We start from the raw sequence: 10,549 nt of genomic DNA, 5'->3' as shown, positions 1-10,549 counted from the left end.
CAAGTAGGGGAGCAAGCAAAAAAGTGAAGAAAACCGTGCGAGACAGCCACGTATTGGCATACAATGGATAGTACACGCGTATCAATGCGCAATACAGAAAAAAAGACATAAAAAAAATTTGGAATTAAGCTTTAATTCTTTGAAAATATGGAAAAAACATGAAAAGATGATTTAGGGCAACAATTTGGTTACATGTAAACGATAAAAAAAAAAGTACTGTTTAGACATGATGCATGAGTTTTAATAGGGCGTGTGGTCTCCTCGAACAGCTAAGACTGCTGCACACCTGTTTGCCATGGATGCGATGAGGTTATCGATCAGACTGGGGAATACTGTTCCACTCCTCAAGAAGTGCAATCTGCAAGTCTCGGACAGTAACAGGCGGCCTTGGTCGCGCAGCAATGCGTCGTCCGAGCATGTCGACATGCTCGATTGGATTCAGTTCAGGAGAGCACGCTGGCCATTCCATACGCTGTATTGTTTCAGCTTCAAGCATGTTCTCCACCAGACGAGCTCTATGTGGTCGGGCATTATCATCCTGGAAAACAAAGGAATCTGCAATGGCTCCAGCGTAAGGGATGACATGAGGTCGCAGTATCTCGTCTGCATACCTTCGGGCCGTCAAAGTGCCATTCCGAATGATATGCTTGTCCGTACGTCCGCCTATCCTGATTCCACCCCATACCATCCAACCAGCTCGTCTGTATTGTGACCTTTCACGAACGAATGCGGGGTTATTTCGAGTGCCCCTGTCCCTCCATACCAGAACACGCCGGGTGTCACACTCCAGACTGAATCGGGACTCGTCTGTAAACAGCACTTGGCTCCAATCATGTTGCTCCCAATCTCGATGTTCAGCAGCCCATCTTCTTCGGGCCGCACGGTGGCGTGGGGTCAACGGAATGCAGACCATTGGCCTTCGTGCATAGAGCCCTCCCTCATGAAGCCGATTACGTACTGTTTGGCTGGACACCCTTCGTCCTGTTGCCAAGAGCAACCGTCTTTGCAGCTGCGTAGCATTCTCTGTTCTGTTTCGACGGGCTGTTAACCGTACATACCGGTCATCAGTTGCTGTAGTGGCGCGTGGCCGACCTTGCCCTGGTCGACGTCTAACATTTCCTGTTTCTTGGAATCGATTCCACAGCCTTGCAACAACACTTCTGGCGACTCCAACAGCGTCCGCGACACCACGTTGTGTTTGCCCGGATTCCAGTCTGCCTATAACACGCCATGCCATGGATTCCGGTAAATCACGTTGTTGAGACATCCTCAAGTCACCTTGTCTCAAAAAAAAAATACTGCGCAATCGAATTTCACAGTTACGGCAGTAAAACAGACGTTTCTGCAACATCCCGATTTCTGCCCTTATCTCCTTTTTCTGGTTTTTGACGTCGTGAACTTTGATTTGCATAAGAAGTTTTCTTCTTCCGTTTCCTGCTAGGCTTTAAATTATGGTATCGGTATACATCTTTGCGTAATTTTGTTAAAACCCATGTGCTCCCCTAATTGTTTTGAGCAGTGCATATATTTAACCCGCGGATTATACGTCCAAAAACATAGAAATTACCTGTGGCTTTTTTTAGAGGGAATAAACGAATATTTCAATTTGTAAAGTCAAACTCGGTTATAAAGACTTAGATTCCACCAACTTTTGTCGTTATAACCGAGGTTGAGACCTTTTTTTGACAAAAAAATAATCGGATGAGAGAGATCAAATGGGGGGGGGGGGTGGCTACTGTGTATGAAGTTCTCCGAGACCATCCATCCCTTTGGGAAAGAGCGCAAACCATCCCAAGATGGTTTCTCTGGGTGGTCAGCGGTCATGTCTATTCTGTGCATGAAGTTTACATTTTATAATGACCATATTTAATCGAGAAAAATTTGGGAAATTGAGATAATTAACTCTTTTTTACACGATAATACTCTTTCTTACTGGCACGAACAGGGAATTTTTTTTCCCTGAATATTCGGAGGGAAAATGGACTACTTACTGACGTCACAAGCAGACTGCAGAAGCCTATCTCTAGGAGATGCTGGGTCTGCCCGGAGATCCAATCATTGACGTAATATCGGGGGTGTCGTTACAACCGAGTTCAACTGTATAGTGATAGTTTACAAAACATTTTAGTCATTTGCTGCTCAATTACACATCACTTAAGTAGCGTGTGGCACAGTTCCAGAATACTTGAGTTTCAGATCACTTAAGTGATCTGCGGTGCACCACTTGAGTGACCCGCGATTTATTTACGGATCACTCGAATGACTCGCGACAGAATTCCAGATCACTCAGGCGGCCCGCGGCACATTTACGGATTACCTATGTAATCCACACTACAGTTCCAGTTCACTCATGCGGGCCTCGAAACATTTACAGATCACTCAAGTTACCTACGGGGCGCTGTTCCAAAAATTCTAAATAAGTGAACCTCGACTGCGGTACTCAAAATTTGCCGCTTAGAGCATACGTGCTCAACAAATGACCCAAATGTGGCCCTCGGAGTCATCTGATGTGGGACTAAAAACCTAAGTTTGTAAAAATGAACCAAACAATACGTTTCCAGATCACATGAGTGACCCAGTGCACTTCCACATCAATTGGGTGGCCTGTGACATTTTCTCCGATGACTCAATTTCCAGATCACTTAAGTGACCCCGGCGGAGTATTAGAACACTTAAGTGTTCCATGGCACATTTCCAGATCACGACGCACGTGACCCGTGGTGTTGTTTCAGATCACCTTATTGATCCGCGAGACGTTTTCAAACCAGAATGAAGTGGCCCATGACACGTAATCAAACCAATTATTTGGCCCGAACTCTCCCGGGATTACACTATAAAAGTTTCAGAAAAGTTCTTTTACAAAACTTGGAATAACAAATGCAACCAATAAGCGCAAGCGAATGTAACCAATAGACTTGATGGATATTTTTATATTTTTTCCAAGTTTTGTAAAATATACTTTATCAAACTTTTATTGTGTAATCCTGGCCTATAGGTTAGCACCCTTGGCGTAGGCCGGGATTACACTATAAAATTTTGATAAAAGTTTTTATCAAACTCGAAAAATGCAGCCAATAAGATTACTGGTTGCGTTTGCTCGAATGCAACCGATGCGCTTATTGGTTGCATTTTTCGAGTTTCATAAAAGAACTTTTATCAAAATTTTATAGTGTAATACCGGCCTTAGGCCGGGTGTTACGCTATAAAAGTTTGAATAAAGTTCTTTTACACAACTTGAAAAAACAAGCAATAAGCCTATTACTTGCCTAACAGGGCCCGGGACAATTCTAATTGTTTGGCTTTTTCACGCTATAAATCAATTATAGAAGGGCCAGTGAAAAGTCTAACCAAGGCCCTCAAACGATCCCAGCCTAGGGGCCCTGTTCTAGGGGCCATACTCTTTTGGTCACTCCCATGCTCACACAATCTCCAGGTCACTCTTTCAGTCACTCTCTTGCTCACACAATCTCCAGGTCACCCTTTTGGTCATTCACTGACTTATCCATTGCTCCTTAAATCACTCTTTTCATAGATCAATTTCTTGCACACTGTCACTCGCATCTTGAACAAGCTCTCCAGATCACTCTTGCGATCATTCACCGACATGATCTCACGCTATCTTGATCACTCTTTTCGGTCACTCACCTCACAAACTCTTGGGGTTACTATATTGAATTGATTGCTCTCTGACTAGGTCATTATTCTCTAGGTCACTCTATTGATTACTTGCTGACCTGGTAGCTTGCTATATACGTCACTCTTGGTCGCTCACATGCTTGTAAAATATTTTGTTAAACTCTCTAGGTCACTATTTTAGCCACATACATGCTTGCAAATTCTCTAGGTGCTTAACTGATTAAAGCATAGGAGCCATGTTTAACCCCCGTTTACATGTGTAAGATTGGGTGTTGCTTTGGTGATTATTACCTGTATGGTAACATTTTTTACTTGTAGGGAAAAAAGAGGTCCCTCAAAAGTAGTCAATTTATTTTTGGGGAAGAATGGTGGGTGACTTCAATCTCTTCTCCCATAATCCTTTGCGCCGCGAAAAGTACCAACTACTTTGTCTCGGCGATCTTCAGCTAACCACTTCCGTTCAACCCTCGTGACCAGTGGACTGCCGGAAAGAAGGGGGAGGGGAATACCAGCGTAAACTAAACGCCATGTGAACGAGTTGTAGCGAAAATCCCTGTTATCTGTAACTTCTAGGGATATTTTATTTCCCATGTAAACCTGGCTTTAATCACTCAATTGCATACTCATTCGGTCATTCATACGATCACTCACCAACTCATTGTCTCGGGAAGAATGTCAGGCGAAATGTTGGGGGCTAAGTTTCCATGGAAACCTATTTTCACGGCCTGTTGAGACCTTTACAAGCTTTATTTACATGCGCGGATCCAGAAAGAGGGCGATGGGGCTGATCGTCCCTCCCAAGAGCCCAAAATTGAGTAAAAACCTACCAGTCCCGTAAAATACGGGACGATTCAACGAACCTAATCGTGCCTGCTTCCACTACATTTGCAGCTGATGGTGTCTGCCTCGGCTTCATTCATAGCTGATGACATCAGCCTCCACTCGATTCAAAGCTGAATATGTCTGCCTCAGCTATTCGAACCTGGAGATATCGCCTCGTCTTTATTCGCAGCTGAAGGTGTCTGCCTCCGTTCCATTCACTACTGAAGATGTTCGCCTCCGCTTCATTTGTAGCTGTGCAGCTGGAGATATCACCTTGGTTTTATTTGCCGCTAATGGTGTGTGTCTCGGCTCCATTGGTAGCTGAAGATATCTGCCTAGGCTTTATTAGCAGCTGAAGGTGTCTGCCTCTGCTCATGCTTGGATCCGGACGATCGCCCATGAGCCAAAAAAATGAGCGGGGGGGGGGGGGAAACTGATCTGTGTGTGTCCCGTAAAACACGGGACGACACAACGAACCTAATTGTGCATGGCTCCACTACATTCGCAGCTAATATTGTCTGCCTCGGCTTCATCACCACCAGGTATAGCAGAAAGCCTCGCGCGAATCTTTGACGTCAATGAAGTCGTCCATTTCACTTGTAGCCATTGGATATAGAAGGTCGATGTATGCGAAATCTTTACCTTTTTTTTCAGTATATCCAATGACTAGCTGAAATTGACGACTTCAGTGACGTCACGAGCTTCGCGCCGAGGCTTTCTGCTGTAGGTGTTGGCTTCATTCACAGCTGATGACGTCAGCCTCCACTCAATGCGAAGCTGAATAAGTCTGCCTCAGCTCCGTTGGAGCTGGAGATGTCTGCCTCGGCTTTAGTCGCAGCTGATGACGTCAGCCACTAATCCTTTCAAAGCTGAATATGTCGGCCCCAGTTCCACCTGGAGTTGGAGATATCTGCTGATGGTGTCTGCTTTAACCTCATTCGCGCTGACGATGTGTCTGCCTCCGCTTTTTATTTGTGGCTAGAGTTATTGCCTCGGCTTTATTTGCAGCGAGTAGAAAATTTATCTGTCCCGTAAAATACGGGACGATTCAACGAACCTAAACAATAAATCGCCCCTCCTAACACATCACCCTGGATCCGCGCCTGCTTATTTAGATGACTATCCACGTGACACTCCCTAATCCACAAAACACTGACACAAATCCTCTTCAAGCTCTAACTATAAGCTGCTGCTTATTGTTAACTCAACAATGCGTCCTTCATATTCCTAATCGTACTTAACAATTGGAAACTATCCTTTGGGTGGGAAGTCTGAGATAAGCATGATACACTGACATATGATGTCAGTATTCATGTTGCTATCATTATCATGTTGGTCACTTGTGAGAAAATAACGAACCCATGATATATTAGTCATGGATATGCCCATTCTCGGAAACTCTATTTTTAGCATTTTTAACACCTAAAGCAGTTTTGTGCCACCCTTTTTTCCCATTGTTGAATAGATTGTGCATGTGTTGTTCTGCACACGTTCCACCATGTGCTTTGATTGACATGATAACACTATTCATGATCGAATAATGGTGTCTTACTGTCTGGAACTACTCTAGACCAGGGTCCTGTATCTCTTTAATTTTTTTCACCTTTGGCACCCCTGTCTTTTCCAGGGCCCCACCAAACCGAATGCAACATAGAGCAGTGGTTCTCAACCTTTGAAGGACCGCGGCCCGGTAGGATTTTTTTTTCTGAGTGGAAGTCCCGTTCATAAACACGACTAATGGAAAACGAACAGGGATATATATGAAATGATGAATCACTGACGGCCCGGTTTGATTCTTGCCCAGTACCGGGTCACGGCCCTGTGGTTAAGAAACATTGACATATAGCACTTGAGTGATTCGTGTCACATATCTAGAACCCTCAAGTGGCCTACGGCACATTTCCAGTTGCCAGATCACTCAAGCGGCCCACGGCACATTTACTGATCACTCAAGTGGTCTGTAACACAGTTCTAGAGCAGTGGTTCTCAACCTTTGGAAGTCCGCGGCCCGGTTGAGTCCTTTTATGTGAGTGTAAGTCATACGTACGCCTAATGGGGCGCAAATGGATAAAAATGAATCGGTTAACTATTCACGGCCCGGTTTCACTGATCTCAAGGCCCGGCGGTTAAGAAACACTGCCTTAGATTTTCCTAAAACATAGATCCCACCGTTAGAGGGTGTGCGACAGGTGTAGTCACAACGAGCCCCGCGTTTTGGCATTATCTCCTAGAGCAATGGTTTTCAACCTTTGAAAGCCCGCGACCCGGTTAATTTCATTTTCGTGAGTGAAAGGCCAGGCCATACATACGGCCGCTGTGGTGGTCGAGTGGTCATAGTGACGGACTCGCATCGCGAGGATCCGGGTCCGAACCCCACCGTCACCACAGTGTGTGTGTGTGTAGTGGTCGACTGAAGTTGGTTTCCTGTGGTTCCTAACTTCGAGGCGCAAATGCGAGCCGATCTCCCCATTGGAAAGTCTCGAGACAACGAGACACAGAGAGCAACTGGCCTACACAACGATAAATCATTCAATCATTACACTTTACTCATAGTTAGAAAAACTGGTGGCACATGGGCAGCACTACACATAACAAGCATTACACAGAAACAAACTTTACGCGTCAGATTTCACTACACGTACACGCACATTCCAACATGTACCAATTCGTTAGAGGTTCCGGAGAGGAATATGGACGAGGTGCATGTCTGGTTTAGTAGTAGTAGGCCATACACATACGATTAATGAGAAATAAATGCGTAAAAATGCACGTAAAAGAATTGAAAAAATATGCATAAATCAAATACTTTTTTTTTTGTAATAAGCAAGGTGTCTGAGCTTTAACTGATTTGATTCTGGAATTTTCATGAATTCTAGAATTATTTCTGTCATTAATTCTGAATTTTTATCTAAATTTTCATAAATTCTGGGATTGGGATTGTTTCTCTCATAAATTCAAGAATTTTCAACTCTCATTAATTCTGAATTTTTATCTCAATTTTCTGGGATTTTTATCTCGATTTTCTGGGATTTCTCTCTTATTTAATTCTGATAATCAATTCTGGGGTTTTTTCTCTCACCTATTCTAAATTTTCATAAATTCTGGGATTTTTTTTTTTCGGTGACTTATTATGAATTTTCACAGTCACCTATGAAAATAGGTAATGAATAAAATAGCTATGAAGGTAGGTAATTTTATACGTGAGATTTTCATATATTCAGCATTCCTGTATAGCTGATGACGATTTCCCTCTCTCACAAAATGTATAAAATCGGGACTAAAATGCTCCGAAAGTATTAATATCCCACCGGGCCCCGCGTCTGATAAGGGTGGCCCTGCGTAATTCGTGGCACATCCCTCAAGCTACCCACGGTGCATTTACAGATCACTTAAGGAGTCACATAACTCTTAACATGGGAAGAAGTTAAAATATCATCAAAAATACTATTTAACCACTGATTATTAGAATTTTTTTCACATATTTTTGATTAAATATGCTATCCTCTGCTGGTGTAAAAAAAATTGTACACATCTTTAATACTTAATTTTTAAAAATTTTCAAAAGAACACATTAAAAACAGCTTGCGCGCATGATAAAATCACATGACATCAATGCAACCATACAATATTGAAGTTTTTCATAAAATGAACTATATAAAAGATTTCAGATCCACATTCATAAACATTTGATTTATAAAAAAAATAAATTTATATATTTTTAAATTTTTGAAAATTTAAATTTTAAATTAAATTTTAAATAAGAATGAGTCTCAATGCCAATTTATTTTATGAAATGAACCGTTCTCTTCATTTTAATTTCAATATTGTATGGTTACATTGATGTCATGTGATTTTTATCATGCTCGCAAGCTGTTTTTAATGTGTTCTTTTGAAAATTTTTAAAAATCAAGTATTAAAGATGTGTAAAATTTTACACCAGCATAGGATAGCATATTTAATCAAAAATATGTGAAAAAAAATTTCTAATAAATCAGTGGTTAAATAGTATTTTTAAGTATAACTTTTCAAATTTAACTTTTTCCATGCTAAGAGGTATGTGACCCCTTGAGTAAGTGATCTACGGGAATGTTCCAAATCACTTAAGTGTCCGCAACCAGACCAGATTGAAATTTTTCTTCCCGTGCCTGGCCCTTAGGGCTTACAAATTGTAGCCTAGCTGGGGGCGTAATTGGATCTGTATTTGTGTGTGCATGTATGTCGGGGGAAAATTTTTAAAAGTAAAAATTGGGAGAATGGTCACTGGTCATTTAAATTCGCAGGTAAAACGCCGGCACAACCTTCTTGTGTTAGTAGGATTATGCTCATTTTTGTCACACCACGGTAATTTTCTGCTCACGAGGGCTAATTAGACCGGGACCTACAATTCATTGCCGATTCCGAACATCAGGCTTGTATTTTATACTCATCGAGAGGTTGGTGCGCTAACCCCTCGATGGGGGACTCCCTGCGGTAGCAATTTTTTCTGCGGTCATGTCGCTATTTTTGTTGTACCCCTGTGTCAAGAAAGTTTTCTGACAAGGACGAACCGGGTATCGAACTCGCGACACCTCTAAACATCCTTTCGTACTTTAGGCGAGTATCTTATCGACCTGGGATACCGCACCCTACGATTATGCTTTGCCATAAAGAAAGCGATGGCCCGCAACACTTTTTTTCAGGCCAATTGGTCTCCAAAAGGTTGAGTACCCCTGATCTAAAATATAAATATATCCACTGTATGTTTTGCTTTCCTTGCGATAGATGGCGCAGCATCCGACACACACTTGTAGAATCTATCCATCGATCAATCACGCACTTCTCAATGGATTGGAACTCCGGATGTGATTATCACTGATTATTTTCCATTAATATAGCAAATAGAAATAACCAAAATTCCATATAAAATCCAAATACCATAAATTTTCAATAATTTTTCAATTAAATTTTTCAATAATTTGCAGAAAAACAAATTTGTAGTTGATTTCACTCTTTTAATTCTGAAAACAATTGATCAATTGTTTTTTTAGAATTCATATATTTTTAATTCACATTGCATTTGTTGAATATTCAACTTTGATTGTACAATAAATATTGGCATTTCGAAAAAGTTTAAAAGAAAATGAAATTTATTTTAAAAATATTTATACATACCATGGTTTCGTACATGAATGTATGTCACTTATCAATCTTCAATTTCAGAAATATTTAAGATATTACTTTTAGAAAGAATTTACTTCATGAAAAAATACTCAAATATATATATATATATGTATATATATATATATATATACTTAAAGATGTAAATAAATATTCGAATAAAAATAAAAAATGTAAATAAACATTCGAATAAAAATAAAAAATGTAAATAAACATTCGAATAAAAAATTAAAATGCAGTATCTAAAATAGAAATTAAAAAATTGAAATTAAATCTAAAGTAGAAATTAAAAAAAATTTCGAAAATATAAATTATGAAGTTCAAATGAATATTCGAATAAAATTTAAAAAATGGAAATAAATATTCGAATAAAATTTAAAAAATGGAAATAAATATTCGAATAAAATTTAAAAAATGGAAATAAATATTCGAATAAAATTTAAAAAATGGAAATAAATAGTCAAATCAAAATTAAACAATTGAATTATACACGTATATTCCAATAAAAACTTAAAAATTTAAATATCTGAAATATAAATCAAAAAACAAATGGAAATGAATGTCTAAAATAGGAATTAAAATACAAATTTGAATAAATTTAAAATATTGAAATGTCTAAAATAGAAATTAAAAAATTGAAATAAATATCTAAAATAGAAATTGACAAAAACTGTAACTAATTAAAGACCAATCTGAATTTTTCAATAAAAATTTGAATCTGAAAAATTTCAAGTATCAATTTGTAAATAAATCAATAAATTGACGTTTTTTAAAGCAAAAAAAAAACTGGTTTTATATTTAATCTCTAACTGACGTGGAATAAAAAAAAAGGGAAGATTTTTCGTATTCCCTCTCCGATAACGCCCTGATTGGCATTGCCGACATTGATTGGCGTGCTTGAGCCGCTTTCGACCAATGAAATCGTACAAACGCG

Source organism: Pholcus phalangioides, unplaced genomic scaffold (genome assembly GCF_987345545.1).
Source record: "Pholcus phalangioides strain wild (caught in Gottingen) unplaced genomic scaffold, Ppha-v1.0 ptg000017l_1, whole genome shotgun sequence".
NCBI lineage: Eukaryota > Metazoa > Arthropoda > Arachnida > Araneae > Pholcidae > Pholcus > Pholcus phalangioides.
Note: the sequence above shows the minus strand (reverse complement) of the source record.